The sequence below is a fragment of the Hyla sarda genome, unplaced genomic scaffold (genome assembly GCF_029499605.1).
Source record: "Hyla sarda isolate aHylSar1 unplaced genomic scaffold, aHylSar1.hap1 scaffold_678, whole genome shotgun sequence".
Taxonomy (NCBI): domain Eukaryota; kingdom Metazoa; phylum Chordata; class Amphibia; order Anura; family Hylidae; genus Hyla; species Hyla sarda.
This window is the reverse complement of record NW_026610695.1, coordinates 35,687-55,462: the sequence shown is the minus strand read 5'-3', so window position 1 is coordinate 55,462 and position 19,776 is coordinate 35,687. Positions and strand designations below refer to the sequence as shown.

Sequence of the window (19,776 nt, the reverse complement as noted above, 5' to 3'; positions counted from 1 at the left end):
AATGTTGTAAAAATGCTCTAGAAGCTAAAGTCGCAGAAATGTCACACATATTTGGCCTGCAACTTTCTGTGCGACAAATTCAGACAGGAAAAATCAGTATAAATCCTTAGAAAATTATCCCCCAGTGTCTCCATCTGCTGGCGGTATTGAATAAGCATTGCTGCACTGATGGGGTATGCATTAACGAAAAAAAAGAAGAAAAAGAAGAATAATACGCCCAGAAAAGAGGCGAAAAGGAGAAAAACGTAAAAAAACGTGAAAAAAAAGTAAGAGGAAGAGAAGGGAAAAAAAGGTGGAAATGGGTTTAAAAGTGATTTCGGCGGAGAAATATATATAGATATATATATATATATATATATATATATATATATATATATATATATACGCGCACACACACACATATATATAAACGTATTCTCCGTTGAGATATTGCAGCCGCTGCTGTGTCCAGGCCCAGGAGCCTTAGCACTGTGCTGTGATGTCACTCAATACCACTGACATCACTAGGTGTAAACAACATCTCTCCTTTGCTGTGTATGTGACTATGGAGCTGTTTGGTGATGTCGTCTATTATGGCCTTCATAGAAGCAACAGGAGATTGTTGCATCCATCTAGAACCCTCAGAACTACAGTGCTATGATGTCACTCACTTCCACAGGCCTTGCAGAGTGTAAACAACAACAACCCAGCTTTGTTGTGTATGTAACCATAGGGATTTGTGATGTCACCTAGAACCTTCACAGCAGCGACAGCTTTATGAGGAGCATCAGCACTGCTCTGCCTGAGCAGAACCATCACCGCCATAGGTTGTCAAATAACCCGGGTTTAACCCACACAGGTAAGTCCAATGGGGTGCAGGCATGTCCTCTATGCTTACAGCTTCCCGTGGGTGTTGGTTTGATACCGTTTGGGGACAGCCAAGGAGGCATCTGCAGGCAACAAAGGTAGGTGTGTGCTTGTGTGTGTGTTTCCTATGCAGATCCTAAGCCCAGTGTCACATGCAAGTAGGAGGAGTAAGAAGGGTTTCTGGCAAATCCGGGTTATGGATTGCATTTAAAAAGGCCCCGTGGGAGTGCAATGGGCCCCTGTCTTGCTGCTTAGCAATAATGGTATGGGTTTAGGTTCTGCTGTGTGTACTGGTGGTTGACTGCCCCCCAGCCCAGAGTGTGCATGGAAAATTGTCTGGCAGCCTCCCTGACAGCAAGCAGTGATAGTGCCCATGAAGGGCACCTTGTTGGGCCCGCCCCTTTCACGGTTATCGCTTCTCGGCCTTTTGGCTAAGATCAAGTGTAGTATCTGTTCTTATCAGTTTAATATCTGATACGTCCCCTATCTGGGGACCATATATTAAATGGATTTTTGAGAACGGGGGCCGATTTCGAAGCTTGCTTCCGTCGCCCTATGCATTGACCCGATATGGCAGTATCTTCGGGTACAGTGCACCACCCCCTTACAGGGTTAAAAAGAAAGATTCCTACTTTCATTGCTACCTGCTTGCTGGCTAGCCAGCTAGCCAGCCCTGTGGGCCTTGCTGCTGCTGCAGCCAAAAGACAAAAGGTGGTGCTGCTGCTGCTTCTGCTGCTTCTGCTTGTGTCTGGCCGCTGTTGGAGCGTCCAGGCACAGGACTTCTGCTGCTGCTGACTAAATGGCCTCCTTAATTGGATCATTTGAGTAGCCAGCACACCTGTGCAGGTAGGGCATGACATGATAGGCAGCTGCCTTGATAGCGGGTGGGTGCTGAATGTTCCTAATTGACAAAATAAGATTAATGCTTATGAAGAAATATAAAATCTCATCCCTTCCCCAATATCGCGCCACACCCCTACCCCTTAATTCCCTGGTTGAACTTGATGGACATATGTCTTTTTTCGACCGTACTAACTATGTAACTATGTAACATAACATGGGGGGGGGGGGGGGTCTCCTGGCTGTTCACACAGGTGTGTCATTGCTGTACATTGACCATGCATTGCTTCTGTGGTATTGCAAAGGCAAAGACAAATGCTTCCAGCCATCCATTGCACTAATGGATTGGTCATCAGCTGGCTGTCTATGTCCCGCATCAATATAGACCAAAGTACAGAGGGTTAGGCTATGCTATTGTGCACCTACCTGATGCATCAGAAGGTGCGAGGCCCTTGCTAAATTCTGTGCACAGACTTTGAAATCTATACTTTAGACTGTATCTAAACCTGCTCCAACATGGACTGACATTCTGGCCTACTTTCAGCCGATGCGACTTGTCTGTCGCTGAACAGTCGCTTTTTATGTATTCAGCACCTATGTATAATGTTGTAAAAATGCTCTAGAAGCTAAAGTCACAGAAATGTCACACATATTTGGCCTGCAACTTTCTGTGCGACAAATTCAGACAGGAAAAATCAGTATAAATCCTTAGAAAATTATCCCCCAGTGTCTCCATCTGCTGGCGGTATTGAATAAGCATTGCTGCACTGATGGGGTATGCATTAGACGAAAAAAAAGAAGAAAAAGAAGAATAATACGCCCAGAAAAGAGGCGAAAAGGAGAAAAACGTAAAAAAACGTGAAAAAAAAGTAAGAGGAAGAGAAGGGAAAAAAAGGTGGAAATGGGTTTAAAAGTGATTTCGGCGGAGAAATATATATATATATATATATATATATATATATATATATATATATATACGCGCACACACACACATATATATATAAACGTATTCTCCGTTGAGATATTGCAGCCGCTGCTGTGTCCAGGCCCAGGAGCCTTAGCACTGTGCTGTGATGTCACTCAATACCACTGACATCACTAGGTGTAAACAACATCTCTCCTTTGCTGTGTATGTGACTATGGAGCTGTTTGGTGATGTCGTCTATTATGGCCTTCATAGAAGCAACAGGAGATTGTTGCATCCATCTAGAACCCTCAGAACTACAGTGCTATGATGTCACTCACTTCCACAGGCCTTGCAGAGTGTAAACAACAACAACCCAGCTTTGTTGTGTATGTAACCATAGGGATTTGTGATGTCACCTAGAACCTTCACAGCAGCGACAGCTTTATGAGGAGCATCAGCACTGCTCTGCCTGAGCAGAACCATCACCGCCATAGGTTGTCAAATAACCCGGGTTTAACCCACACAGGTAAGTCCAATGGGGTGCAGGCATGTCCTCTATGCTTACAGCTTCCCGTGGGTGTTGGTTTGATACCGTTTGGGGACAGCCAAGGAGGCATCTGCAGGCAACAAAGGTAGGTGTGTGCTTGTGTGTGTGTTTCCTATGCAGATCCTAAGCCCAGTGTCACATGCAAGTAGGAGGAGTAAGAAGGGTTTCTGGCAAATCCGGGTTATGGATTGCATTTAAAAAGGCCCCGTGGGAGTGCAATGGGCCCCTGTCTTGCTGCTTAGCAATAATGGTATGGGTTTAGGTTCTGCTGTGTGTACTGGTGGTTGACTGCCCCCCAGCCCAGAGTGTGCATGGAAAATTGTCTGGCAGCCTCCCTGACAGCAAGCAGTGATAGTGCCCATGAAGGGCACCTTGTTGGGCCCGCCCCTTTCACGGTTATCGCTTCTCGGCCTTTTGGCTAAGATCAAGTGTAGTATCTGTTCTTATCAGTTTAATATCTGATACGTCCCCTATCTGGGGACCATATATTAAATGGATTTTTGAGAACGGGGGCCGATTTCGAAGCTTGCTTCTGTCGCCCTATGCATTGACCCGATATGGCAGTATCTTCGGGTACAGTGCACCACCCCCTTACAGGGTTAAAAAGAAAGATTCCTACTTTCATTGCTACCTGCTTGCTGGCTAGCCAGCTAGCCAGCCCTGTGGGCCTTGCTGCTGCTGCAGCCAAAAAACAAAAGATGGTGCTGCTGCTGCTTCTGCTTCTGCTTGTGTCTGGCCGCTGTTGGAGCGTCCAGGCACAGGACTTCTGCTGCTGCTGACTAAATGGCCTCCTTAATTGGATCATTTGAGTAGCCAGCACACCTGTGCAGGTAGGGCATGACATGATAGGCAGCTGCCTTGATAGCGGGTGGGTGCTGAATGTTCCTAATTGACAAAATAAGATTAATGCTTATGAAGAAATATAAAATCTCATCCCTTCCCCAATATCGCGCCACACCCCTACCCCTTAATTCCCTGGTTGAACTTGATGGACATATGTCTTTTTTCGACCGTACTAACTATGTAACTATGTAACATAACATGGGGGGGGGGGGGTCTCCTGGCTGTTCACACAGGTGTGTCATTGCTGTACATTGACCATGCATTGCTTCTGTGGTATTGCAAAGGCAAAGACAAATGCTTCCAGCCATCCATTGCACTAATGGATTGGTCATCAGCTGGCTGTCTATGTCCCGCATCAATATAGACCAAAGTACAGAGGGTTAGGCTATGCTATTGTGCACCTACCTGATGCATCAGAAGGTGCGAGGCCCTTGCTAAATTCTGTGCACAGACTTTGAGATCTATACTTTAGACTGTATCTAAACCTGCTCCAACATGGACTGACATTCTGGCCTACTTTCAGCCGATGCGACTTGTCTGTCGCTGAACAGTCGCTTTTTATGTATTCAGCACCTATGTATAATGTTGTAAAAATGCTCTAGAAGCTAAAGTCGCAGAAATGTCACACATATTTGGCCTGCAACTTTCTGTGCGACAAATTCAGACAGGAAAAATCAGTATAAATCCTTAGAAAATTATCCCCCAGTGTCTCCATCTGCTGGCGGTATTGAATAAGCATTGCTGCACTGATGGGGTATGCATTAGACGAAAAAAAAGAAGAAAAAGAAGAATAATACGCCCAGAAAAGAGGCGAAAAGGAGAAAAACGTAAAAAAACGTGAAAAAAAAGTAAGAGGAAGAGAAGGGAAAAAAAGGTGGAAATGGGGTTAAAAGTGATTTCGGCGGAGAAATATATATATATATATATATATATATATATACGCGCACACACACACATATATAGAAACGTATTCTCCGTTGAGATATTGCAGCCGCTGCTGTGTCCAGGCCCAGGAGCCTTAGCACTGTGCTGTGATGTCACTCAATACCACTGACATCACTAGGTGTAAACAACATCTCTCCTTTGCTGTGTATGTGACTATGGAGCTGTTTGGTGATGTCGTCTATTATGGCCTTCATAGAAGCAACAGGAGATTGTTGCATCCATCTAGAACCCTCAGAACTACAGTGCTATGATGTCACTCACTTCCACAGGCCTTGCAGAGTGTAAACAACAACAACCCAGCTTTGTTGTGTATGTAACCATAGGGATTTGTGATGTCACCTAGAACCTTCACAGCAGCGACAGCTTTATGAGGAGCATCAGCACTGCTCTGCCTGAGCAGAACCATCACCGCCATAGGTTGTCAAATAACCCGGGTTTAACCCACACAGGTAAGTCCAATGGGGTGCAGGCATGTCCTCTATGCTTACAGCTTCCCGTGGGTGTTGGTTTGATACCGTTTGGGGACAGCCAAGGAGGCATCTGCAGGCAACAAAGGTAGGTGTGTGCTTGTGTGTGTGTTTCCTATGCAGATCCTAAGCCCAGTGTCACATGCAAGTAGGAGGAGTAAGAAGGGTTCCTGGCAAATCCGGGTTATGGATTGCATTTAAAAAGGCCCCGTGGGAGTGCAATGGGCCCCTGTCTTGCTGCTTAGCAATAATGGTATGGGTTTAGGTTCTGCTGTGTGTACTGGTGGTTGACTGCCCCCCAGCCCAGAGTGTGCATGGAAAATTGTCTGGCAGCCTCCCTGACAGCAAGCAGTGATAGTGCCCATGAAGGGCACCTTGTTGGGCCCGCCCCTTTCACGGTTATCGCTTCTCGGCCTTTTGGCTAAGATCAAGTGTAGTAATACAGGAGATCTGGTCAGAAGGTACTCGGGTACCCCTCTCCTCGGCCTTGTGGGATCGCCCAGGTTTATTGCCTGGGCTTCACCCACTTGTTGCTATTGGGGAGAGGGCCTAGTCCCAGGGTAACGAGTGGCGATCGCCTCTCAAGACCTTCGGGTGGAGAGAGGTTAGAACCATGGATGATGATCCGGATCCAGGTTCTGTGCCGGCATACGCAAGGATCAAAAACACCGTGAGAGTCATTCTCACGGATGATACCAAAAGGGCGGACGATTTGAAATTCGTAGTAGAGGACGTGCTCGGAGGAGTTTTCGGAATACAGAAGGGCGAGATATTGGCAATCCAGGACTACCCGAAGCGTAAAATTTTTGATGTGACGTTCACACAAAATGGCATCCACAGAGATTTTGTTACCAGAGCTGCTGCGAGTAAAGACAAAAAGCTTCAGGGTGTCCGGATTATTGAGCACGTTCTAGACGATATTAAGCTGGTGGTAGTAAAGATGTATTCCCCTTTCGCCAACCTACACGATGTTGAGTTGTTTTTACAAGTCTATTTTAGTAAGGTTGAGTGCAGAGGAAAAATCATGAACAGCTGTGGCATCTGGACATCTAAGTGGAGATTTCAGGTTACATGCAAAAAAGATGACAGATTGCCAGGGGGAATACAACTACCACCAGCTCGTTTTAAAATAAATAATATGTGTGGCGACCTCTTTTATGCGGGGATGCCAAGCTACTGCAGGAAGTGTCACAGATATGGACACACAAAAGAAAACTGTGAAAGTACATGCAAAAAATGTGGTAGCACACAGCACGAGACAGAGAAATGCACAAGAGGAGGGAGGTGCAATTTCTGTCAACAATTCGGTCACCTTTTCTCCTCTTGTCCCCACAGACATAGGACGGAGCAGCAGTGGCAACCCTGGAGGCAGCAAGGACAGAAACCGGGACACCAGCCGAGGCAAGCAGAGCCAGTGATTACCCCCCCACAAGAGGTAAGCGGTGAGATGGAGAAGGAGAAAGACCCCCCTCAGGCAAAAGGAGGGGACCCTAAAGAGCAGAGGATGGCCAAAAAACGTGCAAGTGGTGAAAAAACTGGCCCCCAGGAGCATGCTGGGTTAAGAGAGGAGCGGACGGCGGCCGAATCCGCTCCTCAGCAACCTCTGGCTCAGGGTCCCCCTGAGAGCGATGATCCAGGTGGAGAGGTGAAGGTTAAAAGGCGGAGGGGCTCCAGAAGACTCTATTCGGAGGCGGTCCAGGGGGAGCCGATGGAAGTACCTGCGGATGCAGGGAACCCAAGTGACGTTCCTCCACAGGTCCCCATAGGGGATACCCCCCCTCCTCCCTGCCAGGAGGAGGTTTCAGGGGTGACCGTCTCTGAGGTACCAGAGACGGAACTAAGTGAACACCCGACCCCTATGGAGGGGCAAGAGGTGGAAGAACCCAATGAGTCTGGAGCCCTGATTGCCAGGATGCCCGAGAACAACTATGCCTCAATCATGATGGAGGAGGGGGGTCGGCTGAGTGATGGTGCCTCCTCTCCTGCTTCCTCTATGCGTACAGTTGAGTCAGATTTTGGGGGGTATGAGGCTTCGGAGGGGGAATCAGAGGTGTAAGACGTTTTCTTGTACATTCCCATGGCTGAGTTGTCCGGTCTGTCCTTGAACGTGAGAAGTGTGAGCGCCAGAGTAAGAAGGGTTGCCCTATTTAATTACTTGTCGGTTTTTGCTGCTTCCGTCCTTTTCCTGCAGGAATGTGGCATCCCGCACAGATTAAATTATAAAGAATATGAAGATGATTGGGTGCACGGTCCATCAGTCTGGTCTGGATCAAATGAGTCCAGATCAGCAGGGGTCGCCATACTTTTTAAAGGGAACGTTTTAATTGAGAGTTTTAACGAAATTTTACCAGGCAGAATTTTATTGGTCAGCGCTTTTATTAATGGTATTAAATGGCAGTTTTTAAATTTTTATGGTTCTCCTGATAAGAATGAAAGAATAAAAATGTTGGAGATTTTACCCCTTTTTATTAACAATTCTAGTCCTCTTGTTTTATCAGGTGATTTTAATTGTATTTTAAGGGGAGAACGCCGTTTTTCGAACGCAGTGAGTAGGAACTATGATAAGACGTCTTTTATGTTAAAAAACTTGATTTTAGATTTTAATCTCACTGATGTTTTTAAAAAATGTAATTTTAACGTACCAGAGGAAGACGGTGTTACCTGGAGCAATGCAAGCTGTAGCTCCAGGATAGATTTTATTTTTTGTTCTTATCAAGTACTGCCTTTTAACTGTGATCTTTTTACCAATGTTTTTTCTGACCATAAATTATTGTATTTTAAAGTTAAAAGTGATTTTAAAAGGAGAACTGGTAGGAATGCCTGGAAGTTAAACGTGTCCCTTTTTGAAGATCCGCAGGTTTTATCAGATTTTATCACCTTTTACAAGGAATGCAGACGAGTAAAAGACCCCAACACTCCCACCAGTATCTGGTGGGAAAAAATGAAACTAAAAATAAAAGAATTTTTTATCCGTGTTGGGGTTAGGAAAGCTAAAGAAAAACGTGAATTTTATAATATCCTAAATACTCGTCTGCAAACCCTGTACAAATTCAGAGCACATGGGATGGAGGTGGAGAAGGAGGTACATGATCTTAAAAAAGAAATAACTAAGTGCCTGGAGCAGAAAGGAAAAGAAATTATCTTTAGGTCTCGAATACAGCATCTTGAGGAAAACGAGACCTGCTCCAGGTATTTTTTTAAGAAAATACATGAAAATAGAAGGTTAATAGAAAACATTGAAGGAGTGAATGATGTACAGGGTATTTTAAAAAAGGTGCAAGAGTTTTATGCGGATCTTTTTAATGTAAAACACATTGATGAATGTTTTATGAATGACTCGTTAAAGGAGATCACCAATTTTTTAGATCCTGTCTCACAGTCTTTTTTATTGCAGAATATTTCAGAGCAGGAGATTTTAGAGACCGTCAAGAGTTTTAAAACAGGTAAAGTGCCTGGGCCGGATGGTATACCCATTGAATTTTATGTTACTTTTTATGGTATTTTAAAAGAAGATTTGTTCTCCCTTTTTACGGAAGTCTTTAAGTCTAAAATCCTCCCAGGCTCATGGAAGAAGGGTGATGTCTCCCTGCTATTCAAAAAGGGAGACCGGTCGGAACTCAAAAACTGGAGACCAATCACCCTTCTGAACTGCGACTATAAAATAATGGCGAAACTGTGTGCTAACCGCTTAAAGAACGTAATCCATAAAATAATTCATACAAACCAAGTCTGTGGGGTGCCTGGGAGGAGTTTATGGGAGAACCTAAACCTTTTAAAGGATGTAATTAGCGACACCAAATTAAGAAAAGGAAAGCTGGCGGTTTTATCCATAGATTTTGAAAAAGCTTTCGACAGGGTGTCACATTTTTATCTTTTTAAGGTTTTAGAGAAAATGGGTATACCTGATGGCTTTTTATTGTCTCTTAGAGCTTTTTATGATAACTGTACTAGTAAAATTTTAGTAAATGGTTTTAAGACACAGGGCGTGATTTTAAATTCCGGAGTGAAGCAGGGGTGTCCCTTGTCCCCACTACTCTTCATTTGCGCAATAGAGCCTCTTTTATGTACAATACGAAAGGATAAGCAGATCCATGGAGTCCCCCTGCCAGGAGGAGGGGGACTAGAGGCGAAGGTAGTGGGGTACATGGACGATGTTGCGGTGTTTTGCAGGGACACCCCATCGCTTCAGAAGACGCTAAAACAGATTCAATATTTTAATTGTGCCTCCGGTTTTAAAGTCAATTTTAACAAAAGTAACATTTTAAACATAGGCGGAATGCCTTTGTATGATGTGCCCGTCCCTGTGTCTGAGTCGGTGCAGATTTTAGGTGTCTCCTTTGACGAGTCTAATAATGGTTTTAATAGCTGGGACTTGGTGGCTCAAAAAATAAGCAAGAAAATATGTATGTGGAACATGCGAGAACTTACAATGGAAGGGAAGGTTTTAATTACAAAAATGGTGCTTTTACCTATTTTATTGTATTTAAGTCTGGTTTTCCCACCCCCCGAAATGGTTCTAAAGAAAATAACAAAAGCTTGTTTTACTTTCTTTTGGAGTTCTAAGAGCGAAAAATTAAAGAGACAAATTGTGATAAAACCGAACTCCAGGGGCGGTAAGGATTTTCCAGATTTTAAAGCTTTCCTTTTAATAAAGTTTTTTAGCATGTGTTTTACTACTGTTTTTAAAGATAGCTACTGGTCTTATTTTGTTCGTTTTAATACTGGTTATTTTATGCGGAGGAACGGCTGGTTTTCTACAGTTTTAAGTTGCCCTTATTCTTTGAATTTACCCCCTCAATACATGATTTTAGGAAAAATTTTAAACTTATATAATTTTAAAGGTAAAAGTGTTCAGGATCTGTGCAATAGCAAAAAACTACTAAAGGAAATAAAAGAAACCAGTACCGTGACTCCCATCAAAAATTTTAACGAACAGAAGTATATACAGATTTGGAAGATGTTGAGTATTAATTATCTTTTTAATTCACAGAAGGACCTGGCCTGGAGCTGCGCACACGAGTGTCTTCCATGCCGGGCATTCCAGCACCGAAGAGGATTATCCAACTCTGCAACCTGCCCGAGGGAGGGATGCCGACAAGAGGAGACCGTGCACCATCTAATATGGACTTGTTTTTACTCGCAGAAAATATGGACAAAGATACTCCCTCTGGTAAAAAGGATAACTGGACTAAAAGACTTAAATATTGCAGTGGTTTTTTATGGTTGCCTGGAATGCCCAACACGGACTCAAGAGACTATTGCATGGAAGATCATAAACTGTGTGAAGGCAGCTCTGTGGAAGGCCAGGAATATTTTATTGTTCAAGCATGAGGTTTTATCTGTGAAGGACATTTTATCTATCTGTTTTTATGAAATGTACCAGTACTATCTTTTAGACAAGAAGAGATTTCCGCTTTTATCTAGAAAATGGTTTTTAAAAGAATGGAATTCTATCTTGTAAAGCCACCAAGTGCCCATTTTATGTTTTAATATCTTGTAAATATGTTATTTATATGTAACTGTATTTATTGACATATTTAGACAACTTTGTTAACATTATTTAATTTTTAATAAAGTTGCCCCCGTAAGGGTAGTCAAGTTAACAAAAAAAAAAAAAAAATCTGTTCTTATCAGTTTAATATCTGATACGTCCCCTATCTGGGGACCATATATTAAATGGATTTTTGAGAACGGGGGCCGATTTCGAAGCTTGCTTCCGTCGCCCTATGCATTGACCCGATATGGCAGTATCTTCGGGTACAGTGCACCACCCCCTTACAGGGTTAAAAAGAAAGATTCCTACTTTCATTGCTACCTGCTTGCTGGCTAGCCAGCTAGCCAGCCCTGTGGGCCTTGCTGCTGCTGCAGCCAAAAAACAAAAGGTGGTGCTGCTGCTGCTTCTGCTGCTTCTGCTTCTGCTTGTGTCTGGCCGCTGTTGGAGCGTCCAGGCACAGGACTTCTGCTGCTGCTGACTAAATGGCCTCCTTAATTGGATCATTTGAGTATCCAGCACACCTGTGCAGGTAGGGCATGACATGATAGGCAGCTGCCTTGATAGCGGGTGGGTGCTGAATGTTCCTAATTGACAAAATAAGATTAATGCTTATGAAGAAATATAAAATCTCATCCCTTCCCCAATATCGCGCCACACCCCTACCCCTTAATTCCCTGGTTGAACTTGATGGACATATGTCTTTTTTCGACCGTACTAACTATGTAACTATGTAACATAACATGGGGGGGGGGGGGTCTCCTGGCTGTTCACACAGGTGTGTCATTGCTGTACATTGACCATGCATTGCTTCTGTGGTATTGCAAAGGCAAAGACAAATGCTTCCAGCCATCCATTGCACTAATGGATTGGTCATCAGCTGGCTGTCTATGTCCCGCATCAATATAGACCAAAGTACAGAGGGTTAGGCTATGCTATTGTGCACCTACCTGATGCATCAGAAGGTGCGAGGCCCTTGCTAAATTCTGTGCACAGACTTTGAGATCTATACTTTAGACTGTATCTAAACCTGCTCCAACATGGACTGACATTCTGGCCTACTTTCAGCCGATGCGACTTGTCTGTCGCTGAACAGTCGCTTTTTATGTATTCAGCACCTATGTATAATGTTGTAAAAATGCTCTAGAAGCTAAAGTCGCAGAAATGTCACACATATTTGGCCTGCAACTTTCTGTGCGACAAATTCAGACAGGAAAAATCAGTATAAATCCTTAGAAAATTATCCCCCAGTGTCTCCATCTGCTGGCGGTATTGAATAAGCATTGCTGCACTGATGGGGTATGCATTAGACGAAAAAAAAGAAGAAAAAGAAGAATAATACGCCCAGAAAAGAGGCGAAAAGGAGAAAAACGTAAAAAAACGTGAAAAAAAAGTAAGAGGAAGAGAAGGGAAAAAAAGGTGGAAATGGGTTTAAAAGTGATTTCGGCGGAGAAATATATATATATATATATATATATATATATATATATATATATACGCGCACACACACACACATATATATAAACGTATTCTCCGTTGAGATATTGCAGCCGCTGCTGTGTCCAGGCCCAGGAGCCTTAGCACTGTGCTGTGATGTCACTCAATACCACTGACATCACTAGGTGTAAACAACATCTCTCCTTTGCTGTGTATGTGACTATGGAGCTGTTTGGTGATGTCGTCTATTATGGCCTTCATAGAAGCAACAGGAGATTGTTGCATCCATCTAGAACCCTCAGAACTACAGTGCTATGATGTCACTCACTTCCACAGGCCTTGCAGAGTGTAAACAACAACAACCCAGCTTTGTTGTGTATGTAACCATAGGGATTTGTGATGTCACCTAGAACCTTCACAGCAGCGACAGCTTTATGAGGAGCATCAGCACTGCTCTGCCTGAGCAGAACCATCACCGCCATAGGTTGTCAAATAACCCGGGTTTAACCCACACAGGTAAGTCCAATGGGGTGCAGGCATGTCCTCTATGCTTACAGCTTCCCGTGGGTGTTGGTTTGATACCGTTTGGGGACAGCCAAGGAGGCATCTGCAGGCAACAAAGGTAGGTGTGTGCTTGTGTGTGTGTTTCCTATGCAGATCCTAAGCCCAGTGTCACATGCACGTAGGAGGAGTAAGAAGGGTTCCTGGCAAATCCGGGTTATGGATTGCATTTAAAAAGGCCCCGTGGGAGTGCAATGGGCCCCTGTCTTGCTGCTTAGCAATAATGGTATGGGTTTAGGTTCTGCTGTGTGTACTGGTGGTTGACTGCCCCCCAGCCCAGAGTGTGCATGGAAAATTGTCTGGCAGCCTCCCTGACAGCAAGCAGTGATAGTGCCCATGAAGGGCACCTTGTTGGGCCCGCCCCTTTCACGGTTATCGCTTCTCGGCCTTTTGGCTAAGATCAAGTGTAGTATCTGTTCTTATCAGTTTAATATCTGATACGTCCCCTATCTGGGGACCATATATTAAATGGATTTTTGAGAACGGGGGCCGATTTCGAAGCTTGCTTCCGTCGCCCTATGCATTGACCCGATATGGCAGTATCTTCGGGTACAGTGCACCACCCCCTTACAGGGTTAAAAAGAAAGATTCCTACTTTCATTGCTACCTGTTTGCTGGCTAGCCAGCTAGCCAGCCCTGTGGGCCTTGCTGCTGCTGCAGCCAAAAAACAAAAGGTGGTGCTGCTGCTGCTTCTGCTGCTTCTGCTGCTTCTGCTTCTGCTTGTGTCTGGCCGCTGTTGGAGCGTCCAGGCACAGGACTTCTGCTGCTGCTGACGACTAAATGGCCTCCTTAATTGGATCATTTGAGTAGCCAGCACACCTGTGCAGGTAGGGCATGACATGATAGGCAGCTGCCTTGATAGCGGGTGGGTGCTGAATGTTCCTAATTGACAAAATAAGATTAATGCTTATGAAGAAATATAAAATCTCATCCCTTCCCCAATATCGCGCCACACCCCTACCCCTTAATTCCCTGGTTGAACTTGATGGACATATGTCTTTTTTCGACCGTACTAACTATGTAACTATGTAACATAACATGGGGGGGGGGGTCTCCTGGCTGTTCACACAGGTGTGTCATTGCTGTACATTGACCATGCATTGCTTCTGTGGTATTGCAAAGGCAAAGACAAATGCTTCCAGCCATCCATTGCACTAATGGATTGGTCATCAGCTGGCTGTCTATGTCCCGCATCAATATAGACCAAAGTACAGAGGGTTAGGCTATGCTATTGTGCACCTACCTGATGCATCAGAAGGTGCGAGGCCCTTGCTAAATTCTGTGCACAGACTTTGAGATCTATACTTTAGACTGTATCTAAACCTGCTCCAACATGGACTGACATTCTGGCCTACTTTCAGCCGATGCGACTTGTCTGTCGCTGAACAGTCGCTTTTTATGTATTCAGCACCTATGTATAATGTTGTAAAAATGCTCTAGAAGCTAAAGTCGCAGAAATGTCACACATATTTGGCCTGCAACTTTCTGTGCGACAAATTCAGACAGGAAAAATCAGTATAAATCCTTAGAAAATTATCCCCCAGTATCTCCATCTGCTGGCGGTATTGAATAAGCATTGCTGCACTGATGGGGTATGCATTAGACGAAAAAAAAGAAGAAAAAGAAGAATAATACGCCCAGAAAAGAGGCGAAAAGGAGAAAAACGTAAAAAAACGTGAAAAAAAAGTAAGAGGAAGAGAAGGGAAAAAAAGGTGGAAATGGGGTTAAAAGTGATTTCGGCGGAGAAATATATATATATATATATATATATATATATATATATATATATATATACGCGCACACACACACATATATAGAAACGTATTCTCCGTTGAGATATTGCAGCCGCTGCTGTGTCCAGGCCCAGGAGCCTTAGCACTGTGCTGTGATGTCACTCAATACCACTGACATCACTAGGTGTAAACAACATCTCTCCTTTGCTGTGTATGTGACTATGGAGCTGTTTGGTGATGTCGTCTATTATGGCCTTCATAGAAGCAACAGGAGATTGTTGCATCCATCTAGAACCCTCAGAACTACAGTGCTATGATGTCACTCACTTCCACAGGCCTTGCAGAGTGTAAACAACAACAACCCAGCTTTGTTGTGTATGTAACCATAGGGATTTGTGATGTCACCTAGAACCTTCACAGCAGCGACAGCTTTATGAGGAGCATCAGCACTGCTCTGCCTGAGCAGAACCATCACCGCCATAGGTTGTCAAATAACCCGGGTTTAACCCACACAGGTAAGTCCAATGGGGTGCAGGCATGTCCTCTATGCTTACAGCTTCCCGTGGGTGTTGGTTTGATACCGTTTGGGGACAGCCAAGGAGGCATCTGCAGGCAACAAAGGTAGGTGTGTGCTTGTGTGTGTGTTTCCTATGCAGATCCTAAGCCCAGTGTCACATGCAAGTAGGAGGAGTAAGAAGGGTTCCTGGCAAATCCGGGTTATGGATTGCATTTAAAAAGGCCCCGTGGGAGTGCAATGGGCCCCTGTCTTGCTGCTTAGCAATAATGGTATGGGTTTAGGTTCTGCTGTGTGTACTGGTGGTTGACTGCCCCCCAGCCCAGAGTGTGCATGGAAAATTGTCTGGCAGCCTCCCTGACAGCAAGCAGTGATAGTGCCCATGAAGGGCACCTTGTTGGGCCCGCCCCTTTCACGGTTATCGCTTCTCGGCCTTTTGGCTAAGATCAAGTGTAGTATCTGTTCTTATCAGTTTAATATCTGATACGTCCCCTATCTGGGGACCATATATTAAATGGATTTTTGAGAACGGGGGCCGATTTCGAAGCTTGCTTCCGTCGCCCTATGCATTGACCCGATATGGCAGTATCTTCGGGTACAGTGCACCACCCCCTTACAGGGTTAAAAAGAAAGATTCCTACTTTCATTGCTACCTGCTTGCTGGCTAGCCAGCTAGCCAGCCCTGTGGGCCTTGCTGCTGCTGCAGCCAAAAAACAAAAGGTGGTGCTGCTGCTGCTTCTGCTGCTTCTGCTTCTGCTTGTGTCTGGCCGCTGTTGGAGCGTCCAGGCACAGGACTTCTGCTGCTGCTGACTAAATGGCCTCCTTAATTGGATCATTTGAGTATCCAGCACACCTGTGCAGGTAGGGCATGACATGATAGGCAGCTGCCTTGATAGCGGGTGGGTGCTGAATGTTCCTAATTGACAAAATAAGATTAATGCTTATGAAGAAATATAAAATCTCATCCCTTCCCCAATATCGCGCCACACCCCTACCCCTTAATTCCCTGGTTGAACTTGATGGACATATGTCTTTTTTCGACCGTACTAACTATGTAACTATGTAACATAACATGGGGGGGGGGGGGGGGGGGGGTCTCCTGGCTGTTCACACAGGTGTGTCATTGCTGTACATTGACCATGCATTGCTTCTGTGGTATTGCAAAGGCAAAGACAAATGCTTCCAGCCATCCATTGCACTAATGGATTGGTCATCAGCTGGCTGTCTATGTCCCGCATCAATATAGACCAAAGTACAGAGGGTTAGGCTATGCTATTGTGCACCTACCTGATGCATCAGAAGGTGCGAGGCCCTTGCTAAATTCTGTGCACAGACTTTGAGATCTATACTTTAGACTGTATCTAAACCTGCTCCAACATGGACTGACATTCTGGCCTACTTTCAGCCGATGCGACTTGTCTGTCGCTGAACAGTCGCTTTTTATGTATTCAGCACCTATGTATAATGTTGTAAAAATGCTCTAGAAGCTAAAGTCGCAGAAATGTCACACATATTTGGCCTGCAACTTTCTGTGCGACAAATTCAGACAGGAAAAATCAGTATAAATCCTTAGAAAATTATCCCCCAGTGTCTCCATCTGCTGGCGGTATTGAATAAGCATTGCTGCACTGATGGGGTATGCATTAGACGAAAAAAAAGAAGAAAAAGAAGAATAATACGCCCAGAAAAGAGGCGAAAAGGAGAAAAACGTAAAAAAACGTGAAAAAAAAGTAAGAGGAAGAGAAGGGAAAAAAAGGTGGAAATGGGTTTAAAAGTGATTTCGGCGGAGAAATATATATATATATATATATATATATATATATATATATATATACGCGCACACACACACATATATATAAACGTATTCTCCGTTGAGATATTGCAGCCGCTGCTGTGTCCAGGCCCAGGAGCCTTAGCACTGTGCTGTGATGTCACTCAATACCACTGACATCACTAGGTGTAAACAACATCTCTCCTTTGCTGTGTATGTGACTATGGAGCTGTTTGGTGATGTCGTCTATTATGGCCTTCATAGAAGCAACAGGAGATTGTTGCATCCATCTAGAACCCTCAGAACTACAGTGCTATGATGTCACTCACTTCCACAGGCCTTGCAGAGTGTAAACAACAACAACCCAGCTTTGTTGTGTATGTAACCATAGGGATTTGTGATGTCACCTAGAACCTTCACAGCAGCGACAGCTTTATGAGGAGCATCAGCACTGCTCTGCCTGAGCAGAACCATCACCGCCATAGGTTGTCAAATAACCCGGGTTTAACCCACACAGGTAAGTCCAATGGGGTGCAGGCATGTCCTCTATGCTTACAGCTTCCCGTGGGTGTTGGTTTGATACCGTTTGGGGACAGCCAAGGAGGCATCTGCAGGCAACAAAGGTAGGTGTGTGCTTGTGTGTGTGTTTCCTATGCAGATCCTAAGCCCAGTGTCACATGCAAGTAGGAGGAGTAAGAAGGGTTCCTGGCAAATCCGGGTTATGGATTGCATTTAAAAAGGCCCCGTGGGAGTGCAATGGGCCCCTGTCTTGCTGCTTAGCAATAATGGTATGGGTTTAGGTTCTGCTGTGTGTACTGGTGGTTGACTGCCCCCCAGCCCAGAGTGTGCATGGAAAATTGTCTGGCAGCCTCCCTGACAGCAAGCAGTGATAGTGCCCATGAAGGGCACCTTGTTGGGCCCGCCCCTTTCACGGTTATCGCTTCTCGGCCTTTTGGCTAAGATCAAGTGTAGTATCTGTTCTTATCAGTTTAATATCTGATACGTCCCCTATCTGGGGACCATATATTAAATGGATTTTTGAGAACGGGGGCCGATTTCGAAGCTTGCTTCCGTCGCCCTATGCATTGACCCGATATGGCAGTATCTTCGGGTACAGTGCACCACCCCCTTACAGGGTTAAAAAGAAAGATTCCTACTTTCATTGCTACCTGCTTGCTGGCTAGCCAGCTAGCCAGCCCTGTGGGCCTTGCTGCTGCTGCAGCCAAAAAACAAAAGGTGGTGCTGCTGCTGCTGCTTCTGCTTCTGCTTGTGTCTGGCCGCTGTTGGAGCGTCCAGGCACAGGACTTCTGCTGCTGCTGACTAAATGGCCTCCTTAATTGGATCATTTGAGTATCCAGCACACCTGTGCAGGTAGGGCATGACATGATAGGCAGCTGCCTTGATAGCGGGTGGGTGCTGAATGTTCCTAATTGACAAAATAAGATTAATGCTTATGAAGAAATATAAAATCTCATCCCTTCCCCAATATCGCGCCACACCCCTACCCCTTAATTCCCTGGTTGAACTTGATGGACATATGTCTTTTTTCGACCGTACTAACTATGTAACTATGTAACATAACATGGGGGGGGGGGGGGGGGGGTCTCCTGGCTGTTCACACAGGTGTGTCATTGCTGTACATTGACCATGCATTGCTTCTGTGGTATTGCAAAGGCAAAGACAAATGCTTCCAGCCATCCATTGCACTAATGGATTGGTCATCAGCTGGCTGTCTATGTCCCGCATCAATATAGACCAAAGTACAGAGGGTTAGGCTATGCTATTGTGCACCTACCTGATGCATCAGAAGGTGCGAGGCCCTTGCTAAATTCTGTGCACAGACTTTGAGATCTATACTTTAGACTGTATCTAAACCTGCTCCAACATGGACTGACATTCTGGCCTACTTTCAGCCGATGCGACTTGTCTGTCGCTGAACAGTCGCTTTTTATGTATTCAGCACCTATGTATAATGTTGTAAAAATGCTCTAGAAGCTAAAGTCGCAGAAATGTCACACATATTTGGCCTGCAACTTTCTGTGCGACAAATTCAGACAGGAAAAATCAGTATAAATCCTTAGAAAATTATCCCCCAGTGTCTCCATCTGCTGGCGGTATTGAATAAGCATTGCTGCACTGATGGGGTATGCATTAGACGAAAAAAAAGAAGAAAAAGAAGAATAATACGCCCAGAAAAGAGGCGAAAAGGAGAAAAACGTAAAAAAACGTGAAAAAAAAGTAAGAGGAAGAGAAGGGAAAAAAAGGTGGAAATGGGTTTAAAAGTGATTTCGGCGGAGAAATATATATATATATATATATATATATATATATATATATATATATATATATATACGCGCACACACACACATATATATAAACGTATTCTCCGTTGAGATATTGCAGCCGCTGCTGTGTCCAGGCCCAGGAGCCTTAGCACTGTGCTGTGATGTCACTCAATACCACTGACATCACTAGGTGTAAACAACATCTCTCCTTTGCTGTGTATGTGACTATGGAGCTGTTTGGTGATGTCGTCTATTATGGCCTTCATAGAAGCAACAGGAGATTGTTGCATCCATCTAGAACCCTCAGAACTACAGTGCTATGATGTCACTCACTTCCACAGGCCTTGCAGAGTGTAAACAACAACAACCCAGCTTTGTTGTGTATGTAACCATAGGGATTTGTGATGTCACCTAGAACCTTCACAGCAGCGACAGCTTTATGAGGAGCATCAGCACTGCTCTGCCTGAGCAGAACCATCACCGCCATAGGTTGTCAAATAACCCGGGTTTAACCCACACAGGTAAGTCCAATGGGGTGCAGGCATGTCCTCTATGCTTACAGCTTCCCGTGGGTGTTGGTTTGATACCG

At 44.6% G+C, this 19,776-nt stretch overlaps 5 non-coding genes and 2 pseudogenes across 5 annotated transcripts; all 7 read left to right on the top strand.

Moving 5' to 3' along the window:
- Window positions 1-1,257: 1,257 nt before the first annotated feature.
- LOC130343309 (U2 spliceosomal RNA) lies at window positions 1,258-1,448 on the top strand. Its single transcript, XR_008882654.1, has one exon. It is a non-coding gene; the product is annotated as a U2 spliceosomal RNA (small nuclear RNA).
- Window positions 1,449-3,538: 2,090 nt separating this feature from the next.
- Window positions 3,539-3,729, top strand: LOC130343266 (U2 spliceosomal RNA). Its single transcript, XR_008882626.1, has one exon. It is a non-coding gene; the product is annotated as a U2 spliceosomal RNA (small nuclear RNA).
- A 2,067-nt stretch (window positions 3,730-5,796) lies between these two features.
- On the top strand, window positions 5,797-5,929 carry LOC130343299 (U2 spliceosomal RNA; annotated as a pseudogene).
- A 5,026-nt stretch (window positions 5,930-10,955) lies between these two features.
- Window positions 10,956-11,168, top strand: LOC130343279 (U2 spliceosomal RNA; annotated as a pseudogene).
- A 2,090-nt stretch (window positions 11,169-13,258) lies between these two features.
- Window positions 13,259-13,449, top strand: LOC130343307 (U2 spliceosomal RNA). The gene has a single exon (XR_008882652.1). It is a non-coding gene; the product is annotated as a U2 spliceosomal RNA (small nuclear RNA).
- A 2,102-nt stretch (window positions 13,450-15,551) lies between these two features.
- LOC130343306 (U2 spliceosomal RNA) lies at window positions 15,552-15,742 on the top strand. Its single transcript, XR_008882651.1, has one exon. It is a non-coding gene; the product is annotated as a U2 spliceosomal RNA (small nuclear RNA).
- Window positions 15,743-17,838: 2,096 nt separating this feature from the next.
- LOC130343305 (U2 spliceosomal RNA) lies at window positions 17,839-18,029 on the top strand. Its single transcript, XR_008882650.1, has one exon. It is a non-coding gene; the product is annotated as a U2 spliceosomal RNA (small nuclear RNA).
- Window positions 18,030-19,776: the final 1,747 nt, after the last annotated feature.